This window comes from Xiphophorus couchianus, chromosome 10 (assembly GCF_001444195.1).
Source record: "Xiphophorus couchianus chromosome 10, X_couchianus-1.0, whole genome shotgun sequence".
NCBI classification, from domain to species: Eukaryota; Metazoa; Chordata; class Actinopteri; order Cyprinodontiformes; family Poeciliidae; genus Xiphophorus; species Xiphophorus couchianus.
In genome coordinates, this window is record NC_040237.1 from 16446823 (window position 1) to 16462745 (window position 15923).

The 15923-nt window shown below is 40.3% G+C and overlaps 1 long non-coding RNA gene across 1 annotated transcript in view; it reads right to left on the minus strand.

Annotated features, from left to right (window-relative positions):
* LOC114151857 (uncharacterized) overlaps window positions 1-15923 on the minus strand; it is a 24023-nt gene continuing 8100 nt past the window's right edge. The window contains exons 3-4 of the long non-coding RNA XR_003597032.1: window positions 5720-5879; window positions 1-1249 (exon numbers count right to left, since the gene is read on the minus strand). This is a non-coding gene — a long non-coding RNA (uncharacterized LOC114151857). The remainder of the gene's footprint in view (window positions 1250-5719; window positions 5880-15923) is intronic.

Here is a 15923-nt window from a genome sequence, read left to right on the forward strand (position 1 = left end):
TTTAAAAACAGCCTTTATTGTCCCACGGAGGGGAAATTCAACAGAAGGATCAGGTATGAAGGTTCACACAAAAATAACATAAAAATATATAAAAACCAATTATAACAATAGCAATGATAATAATACAAGTACCAGACTAAAACAGAGAATAATGTGGAGTTATCACAAAATTTTCGGACTGTGTTGCATATCCAAAGAGTCGGATCACTGGTCCAAAAAATGTACATAAACCCAATAACATTTTATGATAACTTGAAACATGGCTAGTGAATGGTGGCAAAAATAAATAAAGAAATTGGCCACTGTGTCTTGAGCGCACATCAACTTAAAAAAGTTAAGTAAAATCACAGCAATTTAGGTCAACTCAATTATTTCTAGTGATGTGATTCTACACTGGATAAATGGTGGTTTGAAAATAAAAAAGTGAAGAGTCTCTTTTTTACACAATTTTAGCCATAGGGGATCAATGTGTCCACATTTGTGCAACAGTTATAAAGAAATAATAAAAGAGTGAAATGTTTTTAACAATTCACTCCGGAAAGTAGTTGAGCTGGAAATAACAGGTTTCTATAGTTATGCATTGTTTTCCTTTTTAAGCTGTTTATGTTTCTGCAAGGAGCCAACAATAAAAAAAATGACAGCTGCCATCATTTCTCCACCATAGTAGTTTATATCCTCTAGTACATCTTAGTGAGGTCATTCATCCATGCAGCCATATTTAGCTGCATAAATCTATTTTCTTCCTCCTTATCCAATCATCCACCCGGTTACAGAACTACCAATAAGACATTCATGTGTTTCATAATTCACTCACACATCCACAGTTATAAATCATGACTAGTTTTTGTTTTTTTTCCCCCTACTGATCGGTCTGCTGAGCGACGTCCTGCCCGATCGCACCGGCGCAGGCGATCAGATAACGCAGGACAGGAAATTGGCCAGTGCTGTAAATCTGAAGCAAACAAAACCAATAATCGTCCAACTCTGCGTCCCAGTCATTCCTACCACTGCTGTAATCAGCGCCAGCGGCTCAGTACTGTACACCTCGTCCATTCATTTGTTGCAATCATGTGCTGAACTGACTGTAATCTACGCATCGGCCTTCCCCGGCTTCCCCCTCTTGACTTGCACACGCAGACTAACAGTTACACCAGGCAACACGATGTCCTGATGCTCAGGAGGACGGGCATCGCGGACGTCAGCGGAGTCCTGACGTTGTTGTGCCGGTACATGTACACGACCTTGTACCCTGCAGGTAACCAAACAGACGGAGCAGAATCAGGTTTGAGCTGGAATGGCACCGTCGTACTATGATAAAATATATTAAAAGTGCTTAATTAGGTCTGCGATAAGGCCCGGGACTGGGGCAGGACAGCAGCAGTGACCAGATTCTCATAAACGAGGACGCTAACGATTATAAGAATGATGCAGGATTGGAGCTCCAGTTTTGTTTTTGTTTTTTTAGAGCAAAACAAAGTTGCAAATACTGGAAAAGCAACAAATCCAGTCAATAAATAACTACTTACCCACACAGGTGAACTGTGCAAGAGAAAGGACTTGAATTGGAAGAACGGTTTATTTGAGTACAATTGGTGAATTAATAAGGACAGTCAAAGACAAGCAGGTGAACATCCCCTCATTTTCAGGCGTGTTTACTCTGATACCCGGTAATAAAATTCAGAGAAAAGACTGTCTTCAGAACTCAATAAGTGAACAATAAACCTGTATGTAATTAACGGTGCATTACTGCTGCTGGTTCTATGAATACTGTACAGAACTTTGGTGCAGTTAATAGCTGTTTCTAAAGCACGTTGTGAATTAAATTGATATTGACCAGCCCTGTTTACTTCACATTAATCAGAGCATGTCTAAAGTCCATGTTTGTTTGGAAAGGTGCAAATGCGTGGTCCAACTCTGATGCAGACCCAAAAAAAAAAGCAAACTCTAGTCTGCCAAAAAAACTTTGGCCTTGGTTCGGCTGAAGTGAATTTTGGCACGGTTTGAACGTATATGTGAACGTCGAGCAGGAAGCGGACTACAGTGGAGGGCATTGTGGGTAAATACAACTAAAACAAACATGCAATTCTAGAGCTAGCAGCAAAAATGAATCATCATAAAGAGAAACGACCACTAAAATTCATACTACTGTAGGGATGTGTGTTTTTGTGTTTAGTTCCTGTGTTGTTGCGATTTTCCCCTTGATTGGCCCCATCTGTCCCTTGTCTCATTTTACTACCACTACAATTAAATATGGAAGGTGTTCTTGAAGTTTTCACCAGCCTAAAAGGCTCGGCTAATTTTGTCTACAGTCACACCTCTTCCTATCTTCTGTTCCCGCCTAAGACAGTTTCCCTCTTTACCCCCCGTCCGGCCATTAAGGCGCAAATGAGGCGCGTGAAGATTAAACGCCGCGTGTAAACACTGGGTTGCCATGGTAGCGGATCGATACTGGTGATGGTTCCCGCGTGAGCGTCGCTGCAGGTTGATGGGAAACGGCATGCTCGTGCAGATCATTAACTGTGCCAAAGATGGAAAGAAAAAAAAGCGAGAGAGAGAGGAAGAGAAAAAGAGAGAGATGCCAGTGTGAAGAAGAAGCCACTTCTTAATTACTAGCAGTAACTTAATATAGCTTTCTGCCGAAGGTTTAATCGAAGGAAATGTAATTGTGAATGATCTATAAATAGATCCCAGAGAGAAGTTGTCACCAGTCCTTGTTATGCCGTGACACCGGCTTTGAGTTTGACCTTTGACATCGACAGTTCCCATTAAAAATATTACACAACGGCCTACTTTAGCGACATATCAGTGAATAAATACCCCCCTATTAAAAGTGAGATTGACAGAGGAGGAAGCTCGTTGGCTCTGCCCTTTCCCCACATCATCACCGGGAAACATGCGTCACCTCTCGGCGGGAGGCTCTTTTTAGACGAGGTTGACACGCTTTTCTAATTTAATTATGATGCTGTCAGAGGAGAAAGGGGTTGAAGTGGGCTTTAATTTTGACAGACAGTTTCAGAATAGAGAACGAATTGGGCATAAATTTGCTGTGAAAACCGAGAGAAACCCTGATTCATTCTGTCATTTATTTAGTTATGTGAAAAAAATTTAACTCATTCATCTTGATCCTTGATCCAATTAAGTTTTTTTTTGTGGCATTTGTCAGCTGCTCCCTCAGACCCTTCCTGGGTTTTTCCACTCGCCGCCCCTTGCCCTCCAGTCTTTCATCAGCCGCACATTTATTGTCTAATGACATGTTGCTGACGTAAGCGTGGAGGCCCCTTCTCACTTAGCCCACCAGCTCCTCAATAATTTATGTATTCATTGACTCGCGCACTCGGTTGTTGCCCTCTGACCCCCCCGTCATTCCGCCGCTAATAATTCAGACACCTCTTTAATCAGCTCGGCGCTGGGATTTTTCCAGTTTGCGCTGGGAAGCGGGGAAGTGGGTTATTGAAGCAAAAGTAGGTAAACATTGACAACTAGTTGAGACTTGAACAAGGGGTTCATGTGGAAATCCTGCCGAGGGCCCGCGGAGCCGATGACCTCACCTGTAATGTTGTGGTTAGTTTTTGTTAACGCAAAATGATACAAGCTGAACTTCTTCACACGTCAGATTAATAATTTTTTTAATTTTTATTCAGCTTTCATGTGTTAGACCAGCACGAAGCAGTTCAGACCCGTTCAATAAATTTGAATATTATTCATAATTTCATTTTCTTCAGGAACTTCACCACTAAATGAAACATTATACAGATTTATTCCGCGGTGACGGATGTATGCCCAAGGAACGCATTTTTGAATTCATTGAATATGACTGCAATTCTTGACTTTTATCTGAAAAGTGTGGCACGGATCTGTATTCAACCTCTTTCAGTCTGATTCTTAATATAATAATATACACTAGAGGGAAATCTGCAGCAACAGCTCCAGTTGATACCAGAAGTCTGCGTACGCTTCTGAATGTGGAGAAAGTTACAAAGAAATCTCGAGAAAAAAAAAAAGTTCTCGTACGTTTTCTGGCATTTATTATATATAGATAATTTACTGCCAGACAGAGAGAAAAAAAATATATATGTGGTTTTTATTTGGTGTATGTGAATGTCAGCTTTCAACTGCATGTTTAGTTTAAAAAATGATATCTGCTGTATTTTATTTGCCTATGTATTTCTACATTATTCACTGTCTGACACACTGAAAATATATCAGAACTAACCTTTTGAATTTGAACCCTGGGAAAGTCTAGCATTTGAAATGTTTAACAAGGTTGTTTTTTTGGTGAAGATAAACATTTTAATCTCTCTTTTATATGTTTGAGCAAAAGAAAAACATGTTTTCCATGTTCCAAGCAGAATCAGGCCACTTGAGGCTTTGTCATACAGATGAGACATAAAATAAGAAAGAAAGAAAATCACAATTCAATAAATAAATATTTTAGTCTGGGAGCATGTCTCTGCCAGATTTGTACAGTCAGAGGAAGAAACTTCTGCTCATTCTCCTTTGCAAAATACCTCAAACTCTGTTTCTCTTTCAAAACTGGCTTCCTTCTTGTAAATACTACTTCACTGTTCTCTCATCTTGACATAACCAAGCTAGTTTTATCTCGAGGCATCATCATTTGGCGTTTGAGGCCAATGGGCAGGTGTGCATCTCCTCGTGTCCAGTTTTTGTCATACGCCAACTACAAACTTATTCACTGTTACTGGTGTATAAAAAACCCAATGACCAAGCAATGCTAAGCCTGGTGGGGGGGCAAGTAAAGCCTGGTGGCCCACCAGGCTTATTATATACTGGGGTAAACCTTGTACTCTATCGATCCAAACCTTCTAAAAAGCCTGTTCCTCTCCTCACCTGTGGTGGAGCTGCAGCAGAACCACTGAAGGGAAACAACACAAAAACCTCTGAAGAAGACACTGAAAACAACTTCCTCCATCCATCCAATTTCTGTTCACCCTTGTCCCTAATGGGGTCGGGAGGGTTGCTGGTGCCCATCTCCAGCTACGTTCCGGGCGAGAGGCGGGGTACACCCTGGACAGGTCGCCAGTCTGTCGCAGGGCAACACAGAGACATACAGGACAAACAACCATGCACACACACACTCACACCTAGGGAGAATTTAGAGAAACCAATTGACCTGACAGTCATGTTTTTGGACTGTGGGAGGAAGCCGGAGTACTCGGAGAGAACCCACGCATGCACAGGGAGAACATGCAAACTCCATGCAGAAAGACCCCGGCCGGGAATCGAACCCAGGACCTTCTTGCTGCAAGGCAACAGTGCTACCAACTGCGCCACTGTGCAGCCGAAAACAACTTCCTTCTTTACTAAATGTAAACCAAAATGGAGATTTTAGCTGTTGTAGAATTTCTCTTTTGTTTTTGATTAAAAGGGGAAAAAAAGACCACAAGCCGTTTCGCCCACTCACACGTGTTTGTTTTGGTTGTGTTTAACCAGAACGCCCTGTGCTATGATTTGCTTCCTGGGTGTGTAGGTGTGTTTTGGTCTGAGTGTGAGTCACACTTTCTAGAGAGGATCTCTGCAGACGGTATTACTGACTCCAAGCAGCCTCCAGACCTGCTGCTGATTCCTTCATCAAGCCGCTGTGGATATAAGGAGCAACAGGACAACACCTTTTCGCTGGATGACCACCGTCCATGGTGGCCTCTTGTCTGCTAGCGGTCTCCAGTGTTCCCTCTGGTGAAACATCTTGAGTTAAACTTACCTCCACTCTTCGGGTCAATCCACTGCAGCTCAAGCATCCCCAGGACTTCACCCGGTGGATCACTCTCCTCCGTTCCATCGTCCCACTCCTCAGATCTTCAAACCTACAACCTGTCCAGGATTCAGGCTCCAGTTTGCCACCTCCAAACCCGTCTTACCTCCTGCAACGCATACAAACAAACCATGTAATCACCTCACAAACCTGCAGCCGACTTTCCTCTTCTCCACCAGGCGCCTCCCGGACCTTTTCAGGGAAAAGAGCGTCTCCAGTCACACATTTTTCCTCCTTGTTCAAAAATGTGTTTTTGCTTACCTTCTGCATTCAAGGGTGGATCACAGGTCCCCATCTCTAGTAGTCAGTGAGCAAGAAGCAAACAACCATGCACACCCACACCAATTAAGCGAACAGTCATGTTTTTGGATTGTGGGAGGAAGCTGGAGTACCTAGAGAGAACCCACTCATGCACAGGGAGAACATGCAAACTTCATGTAGAAAAACCCAGGCTGGGATTTGATGCCAAGTTGTTGTTTTTTTTTTTTTATAAATAAAGTTCAAGTTTCCTCCACCAGTATCTCACAAGTACACACACTGAAGTCAGTCAGTACAGCTACATTCACAGAAGAGACGTGAGGCATTGTCAGTGCCTTTCCTCCAGCCCACACCATTAAGATTCATCCAAACCAGAGATGTCACGGTTTGTCTTATTTAAATTCCCAGGCTTTAGCAAATTGGCCATTTCCTGCTTCATGCAAACAGCTCGCCATCGCGCAAAGAAATTCGATTCCGTGTTTTCATAACTAGATCAGCTTCGGTGTAATATTTGGAGTAATGCTCATGCATGCAAAATTAAGTATGCTTTCTCAGCTGCTGAATTTGTTTACCTTCTCAGTTTTCATTATTTTTCATCGCTGGGGTAGACGTTAGCAATAAGCAGACCATGAACTCATCTGTCATTTCCTTTGCGACGCTGATTTCATTTTCCCACAGCAGCCCGCGGGCTCACGAGGAGCTATTCCTGTAGCTCAAAACATGTCGGCGAGGGAAAGCAGTGGGTTCTATAAATCAGTGACTGACGTGACCGATGGGACCCATAATCGTGTAGGTGTTTGGATGTTATGGTGGTTATGAATGATTGATCCTGTTGCGCATCGACTGAAAGAAAAAGGTATTAGCAAGTGAACACTTTCTTTGAAAGCCTCACAGGCACACCACGTCTTTTAAACATCAAAAGAATAATGAGTCATGAGTTCCTTGATCTTTAGTTTAACATGGCACATTACAATGACAAGCCAATGTTTTTTTTTTTCTTATTTTGAAAAGAATAATGCGATTTGCACCATACGTCACCTTATTGCTGGGGGTTTGTGTTTATAGAATAGAATAGAATAGAAGTACTTTATTCATCCCAGCAGGGAAATTACTTCGCAGTTACAGCATAGAGACAAGACACAATAACAACGTCCGGGTGTTGAGTTTGGAGTTTGGCTGCGGTAGAGCTGATGACGTCACAAGCCACCGCTGCATCAGCCGATGGGGGAATGCAAACAGCGATCAAAATGGCGGACGTAAACTTAGAGTGGTGTACATTATTCTGTTCACTTTCCAACACACAAAGCTTTGTTCCTGTGGGCCAAACTGGTCCAGTCTCACCTGGATAGAACAAATTCTTCCATGTTTACTGTGTCACGTATGTCTTGTGGGGAACAGCAAACAGAATTTCTTATGGTTTTCAACTGTCGTGTCTACCCAGGTTCAGACACAACAGTCCCTCTTTGGACTCCCGAAATTGAGGATCTGTGACATTCGTGACAATCCCGTCAAGGCCGCATAGCTCTGAACCAAGTAGCCTTTCAGGTCTGTCTTGGTTGGACAGTCAGAGAAGCTGTCACGGGGAATTGCGGTCTCCATTGACATGAATGTGTTGTGATTACTGCACACGTCATAGAACCTGATCACCTAGCAGAACGGATGCCTAAATGGACCTAGCGTGTTTTCAGCTTAATCCAAAGTGTGGCCCTTGAACTGATTTTGTGCGGCCTCCAGCTGCAATTCAAAAATAATTCCAATTTGGCCCGTAGATGCAAATGGAGACTTTTAATTTGTAATCAGGTTTAAAAAATTGTTACCAACATAGTTTTCTTACACAGGAAAATGTAAAGTACAACACAAAGTATTTGTGTTTTTATAAGCAAATTTTAACAAAAGTTAAAACCAAGAGACTTTTACTGAAAAGTCAACTTTGCTGCACCCAAGTCAGCTTTTATTCTTTAGTAAACTTGGCTAAGTATAGCGAGTATTTTGATACAAATCCTATTCTTACTACTGAAAATAAATGTATTCAGTTGAGCCCAAAAGAAACTGAAAATAGATGTCTTTCTCTTAATACAGAAAACATGCAAAATTTTAAGTAGTAAATAGTACATTTCTGCTACAAAACGCAGAAATTTTGAGTAATCTTAAATTTTCTGGAGAAACACGAGGAAATTTGATAGGAAAAAAATTCTAATGTTTCGATTAACAGAAATTTTCTACAAAAAAGGAATTTCAAGGGTCAACAATTTTTTTGAAACACTTTCTAGAAAATTTCAGGTTAATCAAAAAAATTCAATATTTTGGTGGAAGTTTGGTCCTTTGTCTACACTAAATGTCTAAATACTTTATTTGCTTGGTTTTAGGTTGTTGTTTTTGCTCCGCGGTTATTTTTGAGCCCACCGGGCAAAAAGTTTGGACACCCCTGGTTTAATCGTTCCATCAATGATCTCTCCCACCTGCGCTGTGGATTTCTGCTGCTCTTCTGGTGGTCTAATACGTGTCGGCTGCTTCTCTGGTTAATTCTCACCATGCCCTGTCAGTTCAGATGGCCACCCTCTTACTATTCTCCAACAATTCTTGGACCAGTGCACTGTGAGCTGTTCAAAGCTTCTTTTATAAATTATCCCTCCTTTAAACGTCTTCACACCTTCATCACTGACCTGTCTGCTACATTTCTTGGTCTACAGGACGCAGTTTGTTTATTAATGTTCTCTAACAAACCTTCGAGGCTTGTTAGGCGTATCCCAAATGGCCTAACAAGCCTGGAGTTTCTTGGAAACCCTTTGGAATGTGAGTGGAGTGCAACAGGCCAAGTCAGAAAGTTAGAAAACAGGAGAGGGGATACTGGAGGTAAGACGAAAAGAGTTCTAAGAAATTCATTGTTTAAAATAACTACGGCGAGCAGGAACAATTAGAACAATTATAACTTCGTCACACTGCTTGCGAGACTACACTGAATTCATCCGAGAGTTCACGCAATGTGTTCGAATACATTAAAACACAAAACTGATCATTCAACCCAGCTCTACCTCGGAAATCAACCAGACACAGTGAAGATGAATCTACTAATCTATTTGTACTGATTTACAGACACATGTGTGAATGATACAGGGCCATCAGTTCTGCTCCGTGTCCACACGCAAACTATTTTCTTTCGCCCTCACATATTCATGTGCTTCTGGAATGAACTAGCCCTAACTAACTTGAAACTATAACCCTATAACGTGTCATCCATAGCAGCAACTATGGCGGATCACATATTTGTGTTGGCGATGCAGATGTCGCAGAATCTCCTTATAGGATCTGCAGCATCTACAAAAAGTTCCACAGAAGACTCCCTTCATGTTGTGTTGTTCGCCATTGTTGTTTTCTTCTTGTATTTACTGCTAACTTTTTGTGAAGGCTTTATGTACATGGCCCAGGCTCCATTTTTTAACGCCACTTAGAGGTTCGGAGGAGTAAAAAAAACAGCGTTTTGGGCTATTGTTTGTTTTGCCATGTGGACGAAAAGATTTCTGAAAACGGTACTCTTTAATTGACCATAAATACACTCAGTTGGCTTCATTCTAGGACAGAATGTGTCCTGCTGTTAGACTTTTCTTTTGTCCTAACGTCTAAAACAATTTTTATTTATTCCTCAAGCACACATTAAAACTCAACTGTGTACTGCTTACGTATTTCCCCAAGAGTTGCGTCAGGTTTATGGCCCCATACATATACTGTTTTGTAAGGAAAATGTCTCCTTGGACTTGAAAGCTTGCAGATGTCCGTTTCTTCCTACACATTTCCACCCCAGTAGAAGCAACCAGCCGTGTTGTCCAGCAGAGTCCAAAGAGTTTTTATTTTTTATTTAAAATTTTTTTAGCTCTACACTCTCCGGCCATTTCTTTAGCCATTAGCAGCTCGAGGTTGGACGTCCTCAGGCCTCCAGATGTACCTTAACCCATTTTAGTCTGATATTGTGTATGACTGGGGAAGCCTTGTGATTGGCTGATTCACTATATGTGTTAACAAGCGATTGTTTCAGATGAAATTGTGGCATGATGCACTTTTTGATTTTCTATTCAACAGTTAACTTTGCATTTAGAAACCATTAAATTATTTATCTAAGCCAACAGATATGAATTAATTACAGGAAACCTCTCCAATGGGGGTCAAAGGGATTATGTGTTCTTTAGTCCTAATCACTAACCTAGTCTTCTTTCGGGAACAGTGTGGCTCATGTGCAGACGGAGAGTAGCAAGAAAAGGGATCGGTTTCTTTATTCGGGTGGTTTGTACTCGTTGATCTTTGAAATCAAGACTTTGCCATGATGCAATGCGAGAGAGCGCGGAAACGCCGCGGCAAAAGTGCGATTTATATTCAGGGCAGCCGGCGGACACATGAATAGAGACAGTGATGTTTTCGGGGTTAACAGGTCTACTGTGTTCCCACCGTGTAATCCCTTCCACACGTTCTCAGGTGGCTCAGAAGCAGAATCACATAAAACATCAATGCTGCCTGTGTTCTGCTAAACCGCAGAGAAAGCGCAACGGCAATTTGCTGTCTGTGATTCTCTGGGAGGATTTTTCACCCTTTCACTTACAATGTCACTTTTGTCAACTTCATGTTTAAATGTTGGGTAGGCAGCTAAGTGGGAATCTGTATTCTGAATGTTCACAGGTGTAAGTGTGCGATTCTCAGTTAAAAAAACTAGATCTTAATATTTCTTTCTGTCAAAGATGTTCCATTGACAGGTTTTATCGTTAAATGTTTTGAATATTAACAAAAAAGATATGTCTTGTAAAGGTTTTCATACCACCTTTTTTCCTCCTTTTGCCCCCCATACAATTAAAACATCTGTGTTTATTAGGATGTGATGTCAAAAGGACACGGACAAAATCAATGGAATGGTAATTAGTATTTTCAAAAAATAGTAATAATATAAAAAATGAGGCATGCATATGTATCGACCATTATGTCTTTTTTTTTTTAACAAATTATTTCTTCTTTTTTTCTTTTTTTTCACCAATTAGGGCACACAGGAAAAAAAACATTACTGACCAACAAATTACTGCAAAATAACCGAATAAGAGAACGAATAATAAAATAAACAAACATACTGTACATTCAGAACAAAGACAAAACACAGAACATAATCAAATGGAGTCACAACAAAAACAATTAAATTGTTTAACAAGTGTGGGTTAGAAGATTTACATATATTTTTTGTTTAATCTTGAGAGTTAGTTTTGATTTGCAGTATAATTTTCCTATTTTCTAATATTCCTTGATTAATCTAGGGTCACAAATATTTTGGATAGAAGTGGAAAAGAAAGAGAGAGAAAGATTATATATAAGTTGATAACTAAACTAGAAAGTTTTTAAAGAAATTTAAACGGGGCCTGCCACAGTGTGCCCGTCGGATGGAACGCAGCATTCTGATGCTAAAACTTAGCATCGATGCTAAAGTAAGCTACTTACTGCTACTGCTATTGTTCTCAATAGCATGTGGAGAGTCACAAGCATGTTGAGCAACATGGACGTACTCCATTCAGCATGTTAAAATTAGTGTATTTATCCACAATGCTAATGTTAGCCTAAATGCTGAAAGTGGCACAGAGTATAGCTAGCATGTTGTCTCACATTGACTTCCTCCATTCAGTGTGCTAAACATGGCTAATTAATAAACAAAAATAGTTAAAAGGCTTATTTTAGGGAAAATGCTACTGCTAATGTGGGCAGGGCACTGTTAATGTTTGTGCTAATGTTAATGCACTTCCTTCTGATTTTTACTTTTGCAAAAGTAAAAATCAGATGTTTACTTCATGGCACTTGGTTACCAGAAAACACTCATCTCTTAGCAACAGATTAACAACAAATATTGTTATTGTTCAAAAAACATAAGATTTCTTTTGCTCTTTTGAAATACAAATTTATCTTCCACTACTTACTACTTAACCAGAATTGTGGAGTTGGAAAATTTTGCAGAAAAGCGAAAAAAAAACAAATAACAATAATAATAAAAAAATATATATACATATGTATATACTGTATATATATATATATATTTTTTTCTTTTATTTATTTATTTTTTTGGTCATTCTGAAAGCTCTTCCCTCTGTAGAAACTGAATGTTCTGGCATCTCTGTAGTTCTCTACATCTCTGCCCTCCTTGCTTTGCAACGGATTTCAACGCTGTCCTATGCTCTGCTATGGCAGGCCCCAATAAATAAAAGTATATACCACAACAAAGAATAAATCATTAAAGGATAACTAAAAAACACTTTCTGTTATCTTATTAGGTTCTCCCTTTAACCTAACCTCGTTATGTCTGATGCCTTTAAATAAAATGCTGTGCAGCTAATTCCTCTTTAAACTGCACCCGGGGTTAAGAAGACACAAGACAGGTCAGGAATAAGGCCGAGAAATTTAAAATGGATTTAGGTTATGAAACAATATTCAAAGTTTTTAACATATGGACGACTGTTCAAGCCATTATCCGAAAAATTAATAGTGTGACACATCTGATGTGCTGCAGAAACGTACTAATATTAGTGTGATGCAAGCAAATGGCAGTTTAAACAAAGAGCTAATGTGAAGCTACAGAAACAGCTGCAACTTTAAATAAAATTGAGGATTTTTGAGGCTTCATTTTGAACTTTTACCTTTCTATCTCATTCAGGGAAGCCATCAGTGCTAATTTACATGGAGAATTTCAAGGAAAACATAATTAAATTCGAAATAAATACAGCATGTGCACTGTATCCTTAGTGATTACTTCTTTGGCAAATAAACTTGCTCCTTAAAGAATGTAAACGTTGCACAGAAATGTCTGAAGAGGACTTGAGATTTTCCACAGGCAGCCCCAGTCCTCGAAAACTTTCCACGCTCCTACATGCCACCATAAATAATCAAATTTCAATATTTATTCATTTGTGTAGTTTCTATCGATGTGGAACAACTGCCAATGTGCTCCTGTGGAAACGTAATCAGAGTTTATTAAGCTATTGAAGACCTCAGAGGACTTATGAGCCGTCCAAAGCTGATGTGATTCCAGTTACAGGCAGTGTGGATCTGAAGGGCAAAGGTTTTAAAATATAACCTTTGACTCACCCGGTCTGACAGTTGTGTTTAAATCGAAGTCACGATACATTCCATATGACTGATAGGGCTAACTTACCTCGGAAATTTTGTGTACTACTATGGTACTTGTCTCAGTGTAAGTTTAGCTGCTGAGTCATAAAACTGTTTGTGACTCAGCTGCGTTTTGCTGAGTCACAAACATATTAGTCTTGGACCTGGGATCCAAGTCCATCTTTGATTGTCAAGTCTAAAATAGACTCAGCAATCTGTCTTATTGCCAAGTCAATAAGATAGAGTCAAAGTTTACATGTCTGATTTATTAGTTTTATAAGAATACCTAAGAAAAGCTCTTCTGTTTCCCACAACAGAATGATGCTATTGGCACTTTTAATTAGTTTGTCATGCCATTATGCTGTAACTGAAGTCCTTTACTTATTAACTCATTCGCCCCTTTCTCTACTCAAGAAATTGCATTTTTCCATAATTGTAAGGACTTTATGTTTTTCTTTGCTGTATACCTTAAAAGTGAAATGAAATTGTGATCCATCCACTTCACCGCGAGGTAAGCCGTTTTCTCCTACAGTACGGTTTTATAAAAGTTAACTCCTTTTTAACGGTTCAGTTGAATTTTGCAGCTTTCCAGACAAGTTTTGCTTAGAACCAGTGAGAGCAAAGACACTCACCAGACACTTTGTCACAACTGTTGAATTGCTTCTTAGCAAAAAGCGAAATGGCCAATCATACGACGACAACCAAGTGCATTTCGGCATCCGGACGGGTGAAGAAAACTTTGAGAAATGTGTTAAAACCTTGTTGTTGTTGCCAGATTGGCTGGTGTATTTCAGAAAATTCTGAGATTTTATACTCAAGGCACGTTACCTCAGGTTACCTGCTGGTTTTGTAGTATTGGATCAATGAATATTGATCTAGTGTAAAACAGTAAAAAAGTGGTCAGCATTACTGAAAATAGCTGAACAGGCGTTCTGTCCATTTATTTTTGGCAAATTGCTGAAGAGAAACTTGAGATTTTTTTTTGAGAAGTTTATTCGGTGTGATAATACAAAGTAACGTAAACTGACTGTAGTCTAACTGTACAAGTTCTCTAGTTATAGTAAAGGAATTCAGCACTGGATCAAACAGAATAATGTAAGAGTCATTTCTTTCTTCATCTGAACATTAAAACATATTTTTCAGCTGTTCTGGAAGATGGCTGTTATAACTGAATTGCATTAACTATTGCTGGCACAAATTCACGTCTCCACAAGTCCATGTTTGCTGAGTCATTTTGGGCCAAGTGGGACCAATCAGCCCCCTGTAGGAACCACTCGGCTCCATGCTCCATTAACAGACCAAAAAATGTTTATAAAGACATAAAGTGCATATGATCTGTAGCATACACAAAGATAAAAATAGTAGTTGTGAAATTATGCCCCTCTGGCTTGGCATCTGAATTATCCCTGTGGAGCCGAGTCCCACAGAAACACAAAACTCTCCATCCCCGCTTTTAGGGCAGTGGGGCTTTAGAGAAACAGAAATCTGGAAGATCCAGTCTATGGCTCATCGGTATTCCTGCAACTTTAACAACATGAAGATATGAATACTAAAGAATAGTCCAAGCAACAGAAAGTCTAGTGTAAAATTCAGTCCTTGGCTCCATTGTTGGGTAAGCTACATTTGGATTTAGAGTGATACAGTCGCACCTGGAAGTTGTTTGCACGAGTTGACTCCTGGTTGTTGGCAGGAGGACGGCAGTCCACTGAACTCAACTGGGTCAAGTGTAAAAGTTTGGCGCCGAGAGGATAGAGGACAGGTTCTGCTTGCCCCCCTGGTTCCAGTGAAGGAAACCCGTGGGGTGTTGTCACACCTAAGGGGTTTAGTTGATTTAAAATGAACTGGTTCGTTTCCCCTCTTTGCTATGATTCGCTTTGTGAGTACAGTGATTGTACTATAACCGTTTGGAGGAAATGGTCTCGGTTTGGTTCCAAATGAAGTCTAGAGTGGTTTGTTTATGCCGTAAATGTGATCTAACCTCGATCAAACGTGGTTGCCATGTAAACGCTGCAACCTTCAGCCAAACACCTTCCGGTAGACAAGTTTACTGTAAACAAGCTAACAAACAACGACAGCGTCTGCTTCCTGTCTTTGCATTTGGTACTCTTGACTCGGACACACCTGACCAACAAAACCACTGAACGTTCTCATCGCGACAGGTTTTGGTCACTTGAAATTTCTCTGTGAAAATAAACCGAAAAAGTTAAACCCATTAACTGATTCAGACCAAAATAAACGAACTGCAGATGTGAAAATGCTTTTAAAGTTTGGTTAATAAGCGGCACAGTGAACATTTTGTATTATAACAGGCATGTCATCAGAGATCGTGTGTGTAATACAAAGCGACTCAATACCTCTGGGACTATATTATACAAATATATTTTATGTTTGCTTTTCAGTGTGCAAGCATCATGGCCCCTCTCTCCACCTCCACCGTTTTCTCCCTTTTTCATACTTGAGACCTGTCGTTCGTGTTTGCCGCCTCGACAAGATGAGAAGTACAGAAGTACTCGTAGGCTGAATCTGCTCGACTCCCCAAGCTGTCAAGAATGAACACGTGAAAATGAAACACGGTGGAGTCAAGCAGGGTGATGTCCGAGGCTCCAAACGTACAGAAACACGTGATCGGTTTCAGCGACGCTTTGGCGCAGTAAACAAACCAAACTTGGCACGTGAGTCTTGCCGCCGGAGGTTTTCCTCTGTGTTTATTGTCGTTCACTCGGCTGAGCGGAGAGGACGTTTATCTTAATAGGACTGCAGAGGTGGAAGGCTGGAT